Here is a 19,866-nt window from a genome sequence, read left to right as displayed (position 1 = left end):
AGACACCCTCCCTGTTTGTATGTTGGGGGTTGTGGGGGTCTGCCTCTGCTCGACTGTCTTTCTGATACTCTCCTGAGCTCCCTGGGGTTCCAGGGTCTGTCTCTCTTGTTTCATAGTTCTGTTGTGCAAGTTCCCTTTGGGGTTAGTGGTTCTGCAGTTATAGATTTGTTTAAAATTGCCCTTGGGGCGTTTGGTGGACTTGATCCCTCCGTCTCTATCTTCTGGGCTTTGTTAGTCTAGGTTATATAGGACCTTCCCCCCAAGCTTTTGTTCTGACTCCATCTGCTGGACGGGAGACATAACCCACCATCTGGACTGATCCATGGTACTACAGGAACGAAAATTAGCAGGTAAGGAATAATTTTCTTATGGTGTCTGCCGGCAGCCTCCTGGTCCTGCTTCTCTTCTCAGCCACTAAAGAGATGGGATCCACTGTTGGCCTCACAGGCCTCTTCTTGCAGTTGGTGGTGCATGGCACACCCCATTTTAAAATTGGTGGTTCCTGTGCACCACTGTACACTTTCTACACCCATGACTTCACAACTTTTCTCTTATGATCCTAATAAACTGGGAACTGCAGTTGCCAAGCATAGGTTGTTCAGCTGGCTAATGGATTGTATCACATCACTATGCCCTGGCTGGCATCCAGATCAGACTCTATCAAGGCTCAAGTGAGAGCCATGACTATCTCAGTGGCTCATCTGCAAGCCGTGCCAATTGAAGACATTTGCAAAACTGCATCTTTGTCAGTTCACACATTCATGTCCTACTATTGTCTGGAGAATCTGTCAAGAAGTGATAGTAAATTTGGGCAAGCAGCCTATTTACCCAGTAGTTCACTCATTCTAAGGTGGGATCCAGAAGCCGCAGCTCTTGCCTTGGAACTCCCTTCGTGTCATGGCTAATTCAGCCCTGCTTGTTGACAGAAAGCAAGTTTTATTACCATTAATGGGGATTTTCTGTAGACAGCAGGATGAATTAACTATGATTAATACACACCCTCCTCCCAGGAGAGTCAACTACTGAGCTAAAATGAAACTTATGATGCTGTGCCTGCACAGGAACCTCCCATGCATGCTCAGAGTAAGCTCTATGAACTAAGAGAAGGATACATTTGGTACCATTTGGACCATGTCACCCACACGTCATGGCTATTTCATCCTGCTTCTATAGAGGATCCTATTTATGGGAAGAAAAGTGTTTTTACCATTATGTTTTACTGTAAACCACCTAGAATGGTGGTTCTGCTACAGATGGAATATAAGCAGTTTAAAAAAATTTTCTTGCATTTACTGTTTCTCGTGAGTGCCCAAACTCAACTCTGCAGTTTCTTCTCTCCAGTTCTCACATACTCCATCTTATCACTTTCAGCACTAAATTTTGCCACTGTATATGCTTTATCCTGGCCCTCTTTATTTTAATCAAAAGTTTAAATTTATCTTTTTTTTTTCCTCCTTTGAGAGAAAAATAAAATGCTTTTTAAACACTTTAGTTTATGGGTTTCTCTGCAGAAATCGGAGTTCTCAAATTTTGTCCTAATCTTAGAATTTTTTTCTGGATATCTGGGCAGTCTTTTTTTTTTTTTTTTTTTTTTTTTTTAAACAAAGCTGATCACTTTAATTTGAAAAGATGGCGCCACTATAGGACATGCACTAGATTCAGAAAATTGTACCATATCCTAGTGGTTAATAGCTGTTACTTATCCATGTTCTGTAAGCCTTCATTCTTCACCCGTGACTTTCCAGTCGGAAAAATAAGCTATTTGGTGTCCAAAAACTTTATCTAGAGTACACATTTGATTTTCCTGCAAGTTTCCCCAAGAAGTCCTTGACTCTTGCTATTTGTTAAAAGGCTCCTTTTTGAAAGTTTTTGTTATAAGTAGGACTCAAAGTTAGTTGGCTTCTTTGTTTTAAAATTAAAGCTTAAAAGATTTTAAAAATATTTTTGCTTTGAGCATTTTTTTTTTTAAACTTGCAGTCTGCAGATAAATGCATGTACTAGAAGGGCTATAAAACTTCAAAAACTGATGCTAGTCCTTTATTCTTTTTAAACCCTTGCTATGATTCATTCTTAGTCTATTACCATATTTGCAGTATGTCTGTGCTGGCATAGTTATTTGTAACAGTTTGTTTGCTCTCCTGAATTGCATACTAGAGTGCCGGAATCTTAACCTTGGAGCCAGCTGTCTTTGTGTGTATTTTTTAATTTCTAGAATTTGATTAGCGAACTGAATTGGTATCTTCGGAACTTCACTAGCTCATTGCCAGGTTGTTTGCAAGGTCTACTGTTTTGGCCAAAAAATGGGATAATAATCTTATGGAAAATGTACTATACACCAGTAGCTTCATGTTTTTGATTGCAGATTGAAGCTTTTCTTCCACAGACGGACATTTCATATGGATCTTCCCTTGCAACATTGCTGTTTATCACTGTTAGGAAGAAAGTGTAACACTGTTTAAAATAGCCATGTATGCTTTCTTTTCTGAGGAATGTACAGAGTAATTTATTCTTTAAGGTGAAACATCTTATTTTGAACCCTTGAGACTGCCACCCAAAACAAACTATCAACTTCTCAAGTTACTATGTAGACCATGCACCTCTGCTTTTTCTGACCCCTGCAGTGTCATGGACTTCACACTGCTCCAGAGCAAGAGTCTGCAAGGATAAGGTGCACATTTTGCAAAAATGCACCAAGCCCTGATATCATAAAAGAAATGTAGCTTCTGTCCATTTTCATAATAGCTAGAGTTCTTTGTTTTTCAGTTTAAACTATTTTTTTAAACCCTTAAACTTCCTAATTTTTAAAAAATGACAATTGGTTTAAACTGCGTTTTCACCCTAATTTTAGGCTGCTTAAAGAGAAGCTCCAGAGCTTCCAGTGTCAGAAAGCAACCTGCAGCATTTCAAGTCCTGCTCCCCACCACTAGTGAAAACGCTATTCCTTCATTGCCTCTGTTGTGGTGTCCTTATCTTACCTTTCCCTCTCCCTAAGCAGCCAAAAACTTCCTGCTGCTTGGTGTCACCAGTGTAGCATTTGAAGCAGACCATGCCTATCAGAAGCACTTCCTGGCAGTTGCCCTGGCCTCACAAAAAAAAGTGCAGTGCTGCAGAGCACAGGAGCCTTCAAGCCTGCTGCTGAAGGAGAGGAGACACCCGGAGCTATCATTAAAGAAGGGTGAGGGGGGGAGAGACTCACGTGGGGCATGCCAGGCAGGGGATACAGATACTGAGTGGAAGAATCTGCTTAATGTTTTGTCCTGGCTTTTGTCCACAAAATAAACTCCAGATATTTACTCAAAGATTTAGTCAAAATTTTCCTACTGATTTTTCTCCTGGTTTTGTTCTTGTCATTATAAAATCTTGATAAATTCCGGGGAGGGGGGGGGGGGGGGGGAAGGAACGTATGAAGGTCCCTAAGAATAGCTTACCACTACATACGCTTTCAGCACTTCCACTTCATTGACTAAAGTCACTGCAGCTGGTATTCCTCTTCCACATATCTGCCAGTCATTTGCAGGGGTAAAACATCTTTAAAACTTGGATGCTAGCCAAAATATTTAGGAACTCAGACTATCTTTTTCCTTTTTTTTTTTTTTGGGTGCTTATATTATGTTTTTGGGGGTTTTTTGGCCTCATTTTGTTGGGTTTTGTTTTGGCCCATCACTTTTCTCCTGTTCATTTTAGGCTTCAGTTCAATCAGAACTGGCCTCTATTGGTCTATATTGCCATGAGCCTGCACTTGTCTGAACCAGAAGGGAAACCTCTTTCTCTACCACCCAAATACAGAAGGTTGCCTCAGGCCTTAGTAGTCACCAAGGAATGGTGCCTTTCTCTCTCTCTCCCCCCCCCCCCACCCCACACACACACGCACAAATCCAAAAAGTCTGTTTTGCATTTAGCAAGCTTGCAGAATGGATTCTCAGCTTGTCTTTTGTAAGTCTTGGTGTGCTTTTGCTTTTTTTTTTTGGGAGGGGCCAATGTTCATCTGACAGTATTGTGAGTAAAAAAAAAAAAAAATTCATAACCTTTACTGCTTGAAAGGTATGTTCTGTACTTGTATATAATTGCTTTTGTATTTTACATTCATTAAGCCAAAATACAGATTCTAGATGGTCATCTCAGGCCTTCGGTTTCTTTTGAAGTGCAGTAGTTTCCTGAAGATTCACATGTAGGATAAAATCTGTATACAAGTAAAACTGATGCATTGTCAAGAAAACCTATGACTGATCATTTCCCATCAGTTTATAATTGGCTTTTGCTAGAAATGTAATATGACTTTTTATTCCAAGTAGTTTAAAAGTGAATTAATATAGCATTAGGTAATGCAGTGCATGCTAATAATAAATTTTGTGAGATACTTTCATGGATAGGCACAATTTAAAACCAGCTTGGTTTCTTGCGTTATCGAGCAATAAAAAAAAAAAAGAGAATATTCATGGGGTTTTTTTTTTCTTTACAGCCAAGCTAACAGAACATTTTAAACTTCAACTAGCTCAATCCAAGATGGTGGATTTGTGGTGGTTTTTATTTAATTCCCCCCCCCCCCCCCCAAATCAAGCAAGCTACATTACCCATGCTTTCTTGGGTTATGTCATCCTGATGGCACAGTCTGGAATCTTCTCGAAGTAGCAGAGCTGTGATGCTCTGCTTATGCACCGCAGCTCCCATGTGATTCTCCTGCTCAGGCTTCGTCAGTCTCTTTTCATCTGGGTTAGAGTGCTGGCACGAGTCTTCTCCACGCCTCTGTTTTCATAATTCATGTACCATGAAATGTAAAACAGCACTTTTCAATGCTAACTATGTCGGGGAAAATGTCTGCCGGGATTTAAATATTGGTCACCATGTTTGCCAATAACACACTATTATTACTTGAGCCTCGACCCAGACCGTGAGCAGGTGGCCTGCTCATATTGTGGAAGAATGTCAGAGGGCCCAGCAGCAGAGAGCTGACAAAATTACAAGAGACGGGGTAATATTGTCGGGCTGTGCACCATCACCATAATGCTGCTTTCATTCGTTGCCAGGCCCAGAAAAGCACCAGATGGAGAAACACAGAAGTGTCGTTGGTTGACCTGGGTACAACCTCATCCAAATGGGCTAAACCTGTGGAGCCAAAAGCCCAAGAATCTAGAGACAGTACTTCAGAGCTAAGGCAGAAGCATGCCAAATTGACACGTGGCGTTGGGCCCACCTATACAGACTTCATTAGGCATGGTGTTGAAATCAGGTCAGAATCGAAGGACCATCTGCCCAATGCACCATGAAACACACCTGGGAGTGACACATGATGCACCTGGGAACAACACTGTACTTAGCAGTGACATACCACGATGTGAAACACAAGCGTTTGTCATGCTTCACGAGGTGCACGTTATACTGTGACATCATAGCATGATGCACGAAGTACCTCTCATACAGCCTCACTTGAGGCAGCAGTACAACGGGCTGGACAATGGGGAAAGCTGGCTCCAAAACATCTGAAGCCCACTATGGTCTTTCACGAGCTTCAAGCTTCCAGTGAAGCATCTCTGTTCCACAAACCATCACATAAATGTAGACAACTGGAACAATTTGACAGAGTATAAGTACAACATATCTTGCAGACATTTTTGCAGGAGCCATGGTCCTCACCAGGGAGACCACCTCATCTGTAATTTCTGCAGGGTCTTCTCAGAGTGACATGGACGTCTACTCTGGCTTTTATCTAAACTCTCAGCCAGGAAGCATAGAGAACCATTCTTTCAGGAGGAGTTGTGTTCCAATCGAAGAACCGCTCTAGTCTGTCCGTGGACTTCCTCAGGGCAGCTGTCCCTTTTTACAAGATTCCATAGGCCCCTAGGGATTCTTCAGCTCATTACAAAGTTCCCCTGTCTGACAGATCCATCAGTATCCCTGCATGCAAAGTCGTGTAAGCAAGCTATGGAGCAGATCATTCAATAATAGACCTGTTCTCTACCTTGTATCCCTGGGTACCACCTCTGGACTTAAGCAATCAACCAGACACGGGTCGAGAGGAACTACTTCACCTCACAGATTGTGGAGCCCAGCACTCTCATTATCAAACTGAAGTTCTCCGATCGTGATCAGTGATCCAAATGCTCCACCTTAGCCAAACATGGGCCACTCAGCACCCTTGTTTGAATCATACAGGGCTACCCTCTGACTTTCAAGAGCCCCCAGAACACTAATCTCCACTGGAGGACTTGGAATATGTCAGAGTTCATAGAAAAAGGAAGTATATTTTAAATGTAGAGGTAAGGAGGTTTTTGGCATCCTAAAGATCTTGGATGTTCCAGCTGAACCCTTCGCGCTGCCTTCCCCTACTGTTCTAGACAATGTATTGCTAAAATCCTGGGAGTCCCCACAATCCAACCTGCCAGTAGCCAGAAAACGTGATCTGAAGTTTTGTCTAAACATAGAAATGACGGCAGAAAAGGACCAAATGGTCCATCCAGCCTGCCCAGCAAGTTTATGGTAGCACCAGCTGTGCCATACAGGTCTCCCCCATAAAGGTATCGGGGGATGGCAACTGCGATGCCTTACAAGTTACCCTCATTTAATTTCCCAAACCGTTTAAAGTAAGAGCCCTTGGTTGCTGTCAGTCCAATTCTCCATTATTTCATGCCGTTGAAGCAGAGATCAATGTTGGAGTTACATCACAAGTATAAGGCTTTTTGATTAAGGGTAGTAACAGCTGCATCAGCAAATTACTGCCCCCCCCACCCCCACACTTGTTTTCCAAGACCATAAAATTCATATCCTTATTGGTGGTTGTCTGAAATCAATTCCCCTTTTCCCCCCCTGCCACTAAAGCAGGGAGCAATAATGAGTTGCATGAACAGTCTGAAGGTTTGGTTAAGGGTAGTAACCCCCACACCAGCAAGTTACTCCCATGCACTCTTTTCCTCATTTCCATACTTTATCCTTTAGGGATCCACAATGTCACAATAATATGGAATGATCCAACTCCCACATCAGTAGTTGTGGAATTGGCCATGAAGAAAGCAAACGACAAAGCTTCATGCTGCTGGAGGATTTACAAACGACAAACTGCCTAGAAGAACTAGGTTTCATAATTCATTATAAGAAATCTGACCTCTAACCAACACGTTCATACAGTTCATTGGAGCGACATTAGTCCATCTCCATAAAAATGTTTCTTCCCAAAGACAGCAACGCTTACTACTTCTGGCGCTTCAACTAAGACACCGCACCAGAGCAAGGGTGCACAAGCTTCTGTGATCCTGCTAGGTCATATGGCAGCAGCTGTCAGTGAGGTGTTGCTAACCAGGCTACTCATGAGAGAGCTGCAATGGGCCTAAAGGCACAATGGTTGCAATGAAATCAACCAATGTCTGCCACAGTAACACAAACTCCATGAAGCAAGACTTGCTTTGGAGGCTGCTAATTAAGGGAGGGCATGCCCCTGAGGCCACTCACTCACTGAATCTTACAACCAATGCTTCCTTCTGAGGATGGGGAGCATACTTGCTGCATACCAATCCCAGAGACAATGGTCCACCCAAGAATCCAATTACCAGATCAACCTTTTGGAGTTCAGAGCTATTTGTAATACACTGGTAGTGTTCGAACGCATGCTGAAAGGGAAAGTGGTAGTGATCCACATGGACAATCAGGTCACCTTGTTCTACATAAACAAGTCAGGAGGCTCGGGTTCCTTAATTCTTTGCAAGGAGGCAACCCTAATATGGGACTGGGCGATCAATTGTTTGTTAACACTTCAAGGGGGCTTCAAGGGGGCGTGGGATAAACACTGCGGATCCATAAAGTCAAGAGGCCACCAATGAAGAGTGGGTGACTCGCCAGAATGATGGCTATTGACACAATACCCTTATTAAATAAACATACACATGCTTACTGTGACTCCTACATCGCTCTAAGCTTCAACAGCAAGAGGTAATGGAAAAAAGGATTTGCACTCATAAAGAGGGGAGTAGCTGGCTTGTTACGGCGGTTACTACCCCAAACCAAATATGCCTGATACTTCACTTTCAATGCATATACAGCATAGCTCTCTGCTTCAATGACAGGGGAGAAGAATAACTGATACTTCACACATCCAGCAGAGCTCTCTGCTACAACGGCAAAGGAGAAGAAAAAGGGTTCGCACTCAAAACGCGGGGAGTAGCTGGCTTGTTACGGCAGTTACTACCCCAAACCAAATGTGCCTGATACTTCACTTTCCATGCATATCCAGCATGGTTCTCTGCTGCATCGGCATGGGAGAAAGACTGATACATCACGCATTTCCAGCATAGCTCTCTGCTTCAACGGCAGGGGAAAAAAAACAAAAACAAAAAACTGATGCTTCACGCATATCCTGCATAGCTTCAACGACAGGGGTGAAGAAAAAAAAGGATTCGCAATCACAAAGCGAGGAGTAGCTGGCTTGTTACGGCGGTTACTACCCCAACCAAATGCGCCTGATACTTCACTTTCAATGCATATCCAGCATGGCTCTCTGCTTCTACAGCAGGGGAGAAGAAAAAAAAAACCAACAAGAGCTGTACAACATAGTCTAGGTAAAACAAATAAGCATGGGTGTAGCTTGCTTATCGCAGCGGTTACTGCCCCTACTACCCCTAACTAATCAAGCTAGATATTTCACTTGCATGCAGCTCCATCACTGCTCTCTACATTAATGGTGGGGGTGGAAGGGGAATAGAACAAGGAGCTAAGAGTAACAGATAAGAATGAGAGAAAAAATGTGTGAGGCTTGCTGGGCAGACTGGATGGGCCATTCGGTCTTCTTCTGCCGTCATTTCTATGTTTCTATAAGCGACTTACTTGCCAAGTATAGCAAATATACAATTCGACAAGCTAAGAGATTTTCCCCTCAGATATGGGAACTGGACTAGAAGGTGGCAAATGACATCTTTGCCCATTGGAGGTCACCTGGTCAGAGATTTGTTTTCTGTAGCCTTATATTGTGCTTTGCAAGTGCATTTCTCCTATCATGGTCCCTAGGACTGTATGCTTTCCACAAATCCACTCATCGCACAGATGGCGCAGAAATGCCCATGAGACAAGGAGGACATGATTCTCATAGCACTGGTGTGGCAAAGACAACCATGGTATGCTTACCTCCTAAAACTCTTGATTCAACAACAGAGGTGGTTAGGAAGTCATCAAGATCTGCTGACTCAGGAGGAAAGAGCAATCCTTTATCATCTACTTTAGGCCCTCCATCTGACAGCATGGAGATTGTGTGAGGTCTTAACACCATTATTGCTCCCAGAGCAAATACAGGAAGTCCTCCACTCTTCATGAAAACCTTCCACGTGTTGCAGCTGTATCTTCAAAAAGAAATGTTGTTTAGTGGTGCAGAATTCATTGAACAGACCTTCTGGATTGATCGCCAAAGCTCTTATTAGACTACTTATGCCATCTAACCCAAACAGGTCTACAGACTTAATCAGTGAGGGTCCATAACAACACATCCATTGGTTGCCCATTTTTATGAGAGGCCTACTCCATCAGCGCCCTCCGGTACGAAAACTGGCAGTCTCTTGGGACATAAACATAGTACGGACTGCTCATATGAATGAACCATACAAGCCCATACAAACTGCACCTCTAGGTATCTCACATGGAAGGTTCTAATCCTTGTAGCAGTTACCTTAGTGAGGAGAATCGGTGAACTTCAAGCTCTAGTGGTTATTCCACCATACCTACAGTTCTTCCATGACAAGGTGGTATTCGGACCACTTCCAAAGTTCTTGCCAAAGATAGATTCATTAAGGTGACAGGCTTACTGTCTCCCAACTTTCTGAAACTGCATCAGAATGAGAGAAACATTACACACATTAGATTTCAAAAGAGTTCTAGCACACTACAAAGCAAGGATGCAGAGCTACCGACAAGACCAACAACGGTTTGCCTCCTACAACCCTAAAAAACCAGGCAAGGCAATGGCTAAAAACTCTCTCCACCTGGATAACAAGTTGCATTCAACATTGTTATAGCAGAACCTCCCTACTTCTCTGGGAAGGTCAAAGCTCATAGAGTACGATCCACAGCAGCTTCTTTAGCACACTTGAGTAATGAACCCATTGCTGACATTTACAAAGCCACTATATAGTCATCAGTTCTTTATCTTCATGGCTCCTAGTTGCCTGGTCAAACTATTGGACTCTGACAATGCAATAGGCAGAGCTAGTTACTCTCCCTTAAAGGAGTGGTACCCAATAGTATGAAAAAAATCATTGGTTCATCCAATTTAGAAAGAGGCAGTTTGCCTCAGTTATCCCAAGCTATAGACCTATTGGGCAAACTGTTAGAAAAGATGTCTTTGTTCAACTGAAGGATTTTTTTTTATCCGCTAACATTCTACATGTAAACCAATGCGGCTTTCGGGCCAATTATGGTACTGAAACACTGATTCTGGATAGGCGGTAATTGCCGTTTTATTTGGATCTTTTCTCTGCATTTGACTTGATAAACCATGGCATTTTGTTCTCCAGAATTAAATCAGGTGTGACAGGCAATAGTTGTATACTTTTTAATATTTGTTTGAAAATCTTTGACATTCAGCTATGTTTTGAGGTATCTGGGGCTGTGCAGAAAACAGACTCTGATCTCTCGCTGCCTTTCCGTGGTTAGTGGATGATTAACCCAAAATGCTTTAGTGCTTAACTTTTTTTTTTTCTAAAACAGAGCTTCTCTGGTTTTCAAGAAAACCAATGCCCAAGGGGTTGCCAGGGATCTCAGTTGATGGGGGTTAATATTGAATTTTGTGATCAACTGTAACTTGCTTTTTTTTTTCTTTTTCATTCTTCACTGACACACACACAGAAAATCCATCCTCTCCTCTGGGTACTTTAAATTTAAACAGTTGAGGCATTTGAGACCTCTGAATTAGTTGATTTCAGAGCTATTGTTAACTACTTTGGATTATGGAAATTCGACTTACTTAGGTGTTCCAAAATCAGGCATTAAAATCAGCACATTGGGATCAGGTGACTCCTCTGTTCCACAGGATCAGTTGGCTTCTGGTTGAGTAGAGGGTTAAATTCAAGATTAAAACTTTTGTTTAAAGCTTTACATGGAATTGCCCCTATATTTTTATCTGACTTGCTCAAACTATATGTTCCTAATAGGGCTCTTCGGTTGAGTGATAAAAAAAAAACCAAAAAAGCTTTTAGAACTGCCATTAAGAACTGTGCACTCTCAAAATACTAGGCTGAGGTCTTTATCTATTGTGGCGTCTATACTTTGGAATAATTTGCTTGATATTCGTGGGTTAACTGATCTTAAACTACTTCGAAAGGCTTTAAATTATTTTTTTTTTAACTGAGGCACTTAAAAATTAATTTATATTTAGATTTTTTTTTTGTGCAGGTTTTTTTAACTTATGTGGTAATGTATTTTTGCACTTTCTGAATCTGATTAGCATAATTATCAATATAGGCAGAATATAAATCAAATATATACAAATATAAATACTTCATTAGCTAAAGGGGAGGTGAAAGAAGCTATTTTAGCCAAAAGATCTGCATTCAAAAATTGGAAGAAGGATCCAACAGAAGAAAATAGGATAATGCATAAACGTTGGTGAGTTAAATGTAAGACATTGATAAGACAGGCTAAGAGAATTTGAAAAGAAGTTGGCTATAGAGGCAAAAACTCACAGTAAAACCTTCTTAAAAATATATGCGAAGGTAGGCCTGATTGATAAACTGAAGACTAGTAAATCACCTGGACCGGATGGTATAGACCCCAGGGTTCTAAAGGAACTAAAAAATGAAATTTCAGACCTATTAGTAAAAATGTGTAAGCTATCATTAAAATCATCCATTGTACCTGAAGACTGGAGGGTGGATAATGTAACCCCAATATTTAAAAGGGCTCCGGGGCGATCCAGGAAACTACAGACCAATTAGCCTGATTTCAGTGCCAGGAAAAATAGTGGAAAGTGTTCTAAATATCAAAATCAAGGAACATTGTTTAATGGAACAAAGTAGGCATGGCTTTACCCAAGGCAAGTCTTGCCTCACATCTGCTTCACGTTTTTGAAGGAGTTAAATATGTGGTATATTTGGATTTTCAGAAGGCATTTGATAAAGTTCCTCATGAGAGGCTTCTAGGAAAAGTAGAGTCATGGGATAGGTGGCGATGTCCTTTCATGGATTACAAACTGGCTAAAAGACAGGAAACAGTAGGATTAAATGGACAATTTTCTCAGTGGAAGGGAGTGGGCAGTGGGGTGCCTCAGGGATCTGTATTGGGACCCGTACTTCTCAATATATTTATAAATGATCTGGAAAGAAATACAAATGAGGTAATCAAATTTGCAGATACAAAATTGTTCAGAGTAGTTAAATCACAAGCAGATTGTGATAAATTGCAGGAAGACCTTGTGAGACTGGAAAATCAGGCATCCAAATGGCAGATGAAATTTAATGTGGACAAGTGCAAGGTGATGCATATAGGGAAAAATATCCCATGCTATAGTTACACAATGTTAGGTTCCATATTAGGAGATACCACCCAAGAAAGAGATCTGGGCATCATAACACATTGAAAATAATCTATTCAGCGTGCTGTGGCAGTCAAAGTAAACAATGTTGGGAATTATTAGAAAGGAAGTGCTGAATAAATCGGAAAATGTCATAATGCCTCTGTATCACTCCATGGTGAGACCACACCTTGAATACTGTGTACAATTCTGGTCGCCGCATCTCAAAGATATAGTTGCAATGGAGAAGATACAGAGAAGGGCGACCAAAATGATAAAGGGAATGGAACAACTCCCTATGAGGAAAGACTAAAGAGCTTAGGACTTTTCAGCTTGGAGAAGAGACAGCTAAGGGGGGATATGATAGAGGTGTTTAAAATCATGAGAGGTCTAGAACGGGTTAATGTGAATCGGTTATTTACTCTTTCGGATAATAGACTAGGGGGCACTCCATGAAGTTAGCATGTGACACATTTAAAACTAATTGGAAAATTCTTTTTCACTCAACGCACAATTAAACTCTGGAATTTGATGCCAGGGGATGTGGTTAGTGCAGTTAGTGTAGCTTTGTTTAAAAAAGGATTGGATAAGTTCTTGGAGGAGAAGTCCATTAGCTGCTATTAATTAAGTTGACTTAGAAAATAGCCACTGCTATTACTAGCAACAGTAACATGGAATAGACTTAGCTTTTGGGTACTTGCCAGGTTCTTATGGCCTGGATTGGCCACTGTTGGAAACAGGATACTGGGCTTGATGGACCCTTGGTCTGACCCAGTATGGCATGTTCTTATGTTAAGAACAATGTGCTACCCCACATGACATGTAGCCACCCTTAGCTTGGGACTCCCCAAGAAAACATGGCTAATGCAGCCAGCTTATCACCAGGGGGGTGGGGGAGTAAGTTTCCTTACTGTAAACGGTGCTTTTTTGTAGATGGCAGGATGGATAAGCCATGCATACCCGCCCACCTCCCTGGCAGTCTCTAGGAGGGAGCTAATCTTTGATAAGTTGAGGAAGCTTGAGTGGGAGAACCTCGTGGGAGCTGCTAATAGGAGCAAAGCATCGCAGCTGTGCTATTTGGAGAAAATTTCAGGATTGTGCTATCAGAATGCCCCCAAGAAAGCATGGTTAATCCATCCTGCTATCTACGGAAAAAAGTTTATGGTAGGAAACTTGCATTTTTAGTTCCGTCAAGCACTCTATACCTGTGTGTATGATGAAACTATTAATGATAGTAACTTAACCCAAGTGGGAACAAAATTTGTTTCCCCATGGTGCTTGCAGGGTACAAAACTACCCAAAGACTTTGTACCTAGTATTTGAGTCTGTTCTGCAGGGAAAAGTACATACAAAGATGATAAAAAAAAGTCCCCATTTGTATATTCACTCCCCAGCCCCAGTAATGTCATGTTTACCAACATACAGGCTGGGCAATTTTTCAAAACTTTTTTGGGTTTTTTTTAAATGAGTAGATGTTTACCTGCATAAAACATTGTAAAAATTGCACTCTGCAGAGGTAAAAAAAAAATATCTAGAAAAATTAGTTGCTAGGGAATTATTTTTTTTTTGCACTCCCTTCCTTTACCCCTCACTCCATTTAATTGCCGAGTCACTGGTAGGGTGCAGCTCCTTTCCTTGGATCCCAGGCCACAAGTACCAGGCATGGAAATTCCCCTGCCCACACCCATATATGTGGGCAATCTTGTTAAGCCTTGTATTCATAAAGGGGACTTAATGTTTTGCAGTATTTGTTAATAATCTTGTGCTTCACTTGATAAAATGGAAATGAGAGGGGGGGGGGGAGTCATCTTGGTATCATACAGATTGTGATTGTGATACATCAGGGGGAAAATTTATTTAGAAAACTTAATACCAGCCAAACTCTGTTAGGAGTCCAGCAATGTTTTTGTTTTGGGGTTTTTTTTTATATTTTTGTTGCTTTTTTGCTTATTTGGCATTTTTTTAAAGGATTTTTCCGCTCTTCCTTTGTTATGAAGTATAGGCACCAGGTGTTGCGTTTTTAGGTGACCTGGTTCCTAGGATTTTTTTTCTATCTTGTCATGCAGAAACCTAATGATGGCAGGCTTGCAAGTCTGGTGTAGACAGCACACAGGAGACAGGAGTTTTGCTTTAATATATAAAGTTGAACTAAAAAAAAAAGATGCATTAGTTGCCTGCTGAGACTCTGCAAATATGAGTAGTATGATCTGTACAAAATTGCCATTCACTCTCCAGATCATGAAATGGTTGTTCAGTGTTTAGTGAGGGCATTTGTTCATTCTTTGCCAGTTTTTCGTTTTAAAGCAGGCACCACATGATAGACTGCATTTGACTTGAGCCTCATGGTGTTAAGTTGGCACCACCACACACCTGGAGAAGTTGTATCAATTCTAAGTAATGCCTTTGGGGATAAGCAGGTTTCCTAACTTATTTTAAATGGAGTAAGAGGGAACTGCCTAGTCCAAAAAAATATTAGGAACAAATCATAACAGGAAGATGGCGGAAAATACTAAGAATTGCTCGTAGAGTACAATAAATGCATTTGTGGGATTTTCTATTTAAGAGTAATGTGATCTGCAAGGATTTCAACATAATGGTTCAGTGGCTCTGACCTTTTTTTGCTCTGTTAAGGGATAGTTGGTATGCCTCACTAATGAAACACCTAAAGCAGTGATACTCAACCTGTGGGTCAGCACCCCAGTTGCATAACAATTGGTGGATAAGATTGTGAGAAACAGTACCGCTTTGCACATCACCATCTGCTGCCACCCCCCTCCCCCAGACTTCTGCTCCACCTAGCAACAGCAGAGGATTTGTGAACCTGTGCATGTTCAGGCTCCGACCCCCCTCCTGCATGGACTTCTATTGGACCAGTAAAAGTGCAGAGGGCCCCAGGCCTGTGAACAAGTGTGAGGTCTCCTGCTGTTTGACCACTACCTCTCCCACATACCTTTTTTCCTTCTTTGGGTAGGTTGGCTGGGGAGGGCCACAGAGCTGGGACTGGAGGTCATCGGGGTGGATGAGGAAAAGACAGTCTTCTGTTTGTTTTTTTTATCATTGTCAAAGTTCATGTGACTAAGTGTTTAAGATGGAGTCCTATTGGATTAAGGTTTTTGGAATGTGTTGACTTTTTTTCTGCTCTGGAGAGCTCTCTTCCACCCACAGACTGTGTGGTGGTGAGGAGTCTGAGAATCTACAGATCAAATGAGGAGGCATGCAGGCATTACAATAATCCATGATATGGCAGAGAGGTTCAAAAATCCTTTCTAGTTTCAAACTGCAGTCATAAACCTTGTTCAAGTATTTCAGGTGGGTGAGCTTACTGTAATCATGCTTTCCAGTTGCTGAAATACAATTTAGGTTTATTTTATTCCAATCTAAGTCACAGATTTTCCAATTTTAAGAACAGTAGGTGTCTTATAAGATCTTGATTGTTTATTAGTGGTTTTATATGTACCAATTCTAAAATTCCTCCAGGACTTGTTAGGTGTCAAATGTATTTGCGATATACCCAACAATCAGGCCGATACCGTAAGGTTGTGCGGGAAAACGGGTGCTCAGTGTTGAGTGCTTGCTTTCCTAAAGCACGTCCAGCCCCCTCTCCTGGGTGCGCGATGCGGTATTTAAATGAGGGGGTCGTGCTAAAAAGGAGGCGCTAGGGATAATAGCATGCCCCTAGCCCAGGAAATGTGGCTGTCAGCAAGTTGGGGAAACAGTCGCTCGTTTTTATGAGTGTCCATTTTATTTTTTCCCCTAACCTGTGCACAGCCACTGGTTAGGAAAACAGGTGCTGAAAAATGAGCGTCTGATTTCCTAACCTGACTTGTCAGCACACTATTTTATTTTTTTATATTTCTTTTTTAACTTTTCAGTTCCTCCAACTTAATAGCGCCATGATATTAAGTCTGAGGTACAGAAAAGCAGTATCTTCTGCTTTTCTGTAAGCCTTTTTGGGCTGCTCAGAAATTAACGCCTGCTCTTGGGCAGACGTTAATTTCTAGGTGTAAAATGTGTGGATCGAGCACACTCTTTTTTTTTTTTTCTTCCCGCTATCTGGGGCAAATAGTTAATAGCCTCATCAATATGCATTTGCATGCGATGAGCGCTATTGGCTTCGGGGGGGGGGGGGTTTGGACATGCTAAACCCCCTTATTGTATAAGAGGTAGTGGCTGTGTGTCCAGAACGCGCAGCCACCTGCAGTGTAAACAGTGCACTCAGCTGAGCACGCTTTACTGTGGGGGGTGTGTGGTGCAGGGCAGGGGACCAGTAAGAATACACGGTGAACCCATTTCCTTCCCTTCCCTACCCACGTGTAGGCCTCTTCCTGATGTGGGCCAAAGCTATTTCTGCTGCTAGTACTCTTTTTTTTTTTTTTTTTTTTTTTTTTTTTTTTTTTTTTTTTTTTTCTGGCCTGACTTACCAGCTGAGAAAATGCACTCTCCCCAGACATGGCATTTTGGAAACCCTGTGTATATATGAATGATTTATTGGTGTTATTTGAACAACATTGTATGTTTAAATTATGAAATTATGTTAAAATTAAAAATTAATAAAGATGTATTGAAATAAACACAGGTATATGTGAAATATTGTTTATCTATTGAGATTATACCTGTGGGTTACCCATATATTATATTGATCTGACCTATATATGAATGATACCAGATGCATGTGATCAATAGAATAGCAAGTTACCATGACATGTAGACACACAGGGTTTCCAAAATGCCATGTCTGGGGAGAGTGCATTTTCTCAGCTGGTAAGATAGGCCAGAAAAACATGGAACATGCTGTATTGACTGCATGACAGTTTGAACAAGGAAAGCAGGATTTTTTTGCATACTTACCTTTTTTTTGTACTGATGTACAGATATAGAGCTTACACTATCAAAAGTATTTCACAAACACAGAATGTTCCATTCATTTAAATATCGACTTATGCAACTTTTCATGCACTGTGTGAGGATGTATATAAGAAACTCCCTCGGAACAAACCCCTTAAAGGACTGGCTATAGCTATCTGTACTGGTCCTCCTTAACACCCAGCCCAGCAAGGGATTCTGGGCTAGGGTGTGTCACTGCGAGCAGGGGTGAGAGGCTAAGGCCTGAGGTATGAAGGAAGCCCCAGAGAGAGAAACGGAAGCCTCAAGATTAATGAACTGTAAACTAGTTTTGTTGAACTGCACAAACCAGCTTAACTCCCTTTCTTTAAAAAAAAAAAAAAAAAAAAGAATCTTATAAAGATCTTTGCCAAAGTCCAAGCCTGGAGTCTGTTCTCTGGCTAGTCCTGACTGCTTGACCTCATGTCAGAAGTGGGATTTCTTGCTTAAGCAGGGGACACAGGCAGAAGCTCAGTTACAGAAGAGAGAAAAATAACTCTACAGTTCTTTTGGGGTTTTTTTTTTCCTCTCTTCTCCTGGGACCTCAAGTTCTATTCACCCAATTGATGCTACAACAAGCCGGGGGGAGGGGGTAGCCCTGCCTGTGCAGTCAGGGGTCAAGCAGTGAGTCAGGGCTTGACCGGCCCTTATGGAATTGGGTCTGCCAACACGGAGCTTACGCTGGAAAGAGCTCTAGAAGTGGCGGATGCATTCCACAAGTGCAATTAATGCTCGACATAGTAAGGAGGCTAGAAAGAGCCTGCACAAGCTCCCTGGCAAAGCACAGAGTGGAAGACCCCAATAGCATTCCTCAGAGGTGGGTAGCAGTCTTCTTCTCTACGTAGAGCTCTGGCCTCGGTGTATTCCACATGCTTTAACTGTAGTCGGGTCATTTGGCAAGGGACTGCCAATCTGAGGGACCTGAAATTTTGTACAAAAGTTTAGAAACCCAGCCAGCACTAGAATGTAAAACCTCTGGGGATAAAGGAAAAACTCCAAATCAGAAAAAATCCTCACCCCAGAAGAAAGGTACCTCGGGGAATTCAGCCCACCCCAGGATGAAACTGTGGACAACTTTTTTTTTTTTTTGTTCTTTTAGTGCTCTTTCTGGACCTGCTGCCCATTTGGAAAGGCCAAAAACAGATCCCTGAAGGGACAATTAAAGCAAAGACGAACCCATCCAGTGGGCATGCTGTTTTTTTGTAAGGTGGTGGATTTATACCATTGAATATCCATGGTTAGATGACATGGCTTGCTGGAGGAATGGTGCATGAAAGAGCAGGCAGCCAAAGCAAAACCCCAGAATGAAAAAATGGGAACAAGACTGGGCGAACACTTTCGCAAAACTGTGAAAATGTAGCTTTAGTGGATGTTTCTCATCAGCGGCGTAAGGAGTTTGTGATTTTAAGTGGAACTGGACAAAGTGCCCACCCAAGTGTTGGTGGATTCAGGGTTTGACAAGACTCTTGTTTGTGGGGACCTCCTCCAAAAAGAGTGCATCAATCACAAGAGAGAAGGCACTTAACCTGCGTACATGGGGACAGACAGGAATATCCAATCACTCTGTTCTTGCTGCCGAACCCGGCAGGTCAAGACATGGAAGCAGGAGGCCTTCCTGAGCTTCCGTACCCAGTTATTCTGGGATGAGATTGTCCCCAATTTACGGCCCTCTGAAGCCAGCTCACAGGGAATCGGGGCAGACCACCCAGGGCTGAGTCGCCGGGACATAGCCTAGGCACGGCTGGATGCCTGGCCTGACAAGGCCGAGCTGAGGGGAGGGAGGGTATGTGAGGGAGCATACAAGAAACTCCCTCAGAACATCTTAAGACTGGCTGCAGCTATCTGTCCCTGTCCTCTTTAACTCCGAATCCAGCAAGGGATTCTGAGCTAGGGTGGATCATTGCAAGCAGGGATAAGAGGCCAGAGCCTGAGAGTTGAGGGAGGCCACAGAGACAGAAGCCTCAAGATGATAAACTGTAAGTTACAATTGTTTTGCTGAATTGCACAAACCAGCTAATTTTTGTTTGTTCACCAATAAAGAACCTTATAAACATTTTTGCCAGAGTCCAGCCTGGAGTCTGTTCTCTGGCTGATCAGCGTCACATCCTGCTTTAAAGAAATCATGTTTGTACAACTGCCAATTTTTCTGTTGCATCCAAAAACACCCTCCGATTTTAAGACTATTACTTTTAATGCAGCCCTGTCTCACTAGCCCAATGGTGCTCAAATTTTTTGGTAGCCTCAGTTCAGCCACCAGTTCTCTCCTGGTGGCCACTTTGACTTGTCTACATCTGCCTAATGCATGCACTAGCTGGGGATCTAGGTCAGGGTTCTCTGACCTCTTTAAGCGAAAGGCCACATGCAAGACTTCAGGTCATCAAGAGGGGTGGGTCCACCTCCCTTAGAGTTTGGATGAGGCGAGGAGGGGATTCTCTCTTGGAGTTTGGCCCTTTCAGTGATTCTGAAATGCTGTGGAAGGGATGAGGCAAGGGTAAGGCTGATATGGT

At 42.2% G+C, this 19,866-nt stretch overlaps 1 protein-coding gene across 1 annotated transcript in view; it reads left to right on the top strand.

Annotated features, from left to right (window-relative positions):
* ELL2 (elongation factor for RNA polymerase II 2) overlaps positions 1-19,866 on the top strand; it is a 227,552-nt gene that overhangs the window by 76,886 nt on the left and 130,800 nt on the right. The gene's annotated exons all lie outside the window — the stretch shown is intronic.

The sequence above is a fragment of the Rhinatrema bivittatum genome, chromosome 1, assembly GCF_901001135.1.
Source record: "Rhinatrema bivittatum chromosome 1, aRhiBiv1.1, whole genome shotgun sequence".
Classification (NCBI taxonomy): Eukaryota; Metazoa; Chordata; class Amphibia; order Gymnophiona; family Rhinatrematidae; genus Rhinatrema; species Rhinatrema bivittatum.
This window is presented reverse-complemented; position numbering and strand designations above follow the sequence as displayed.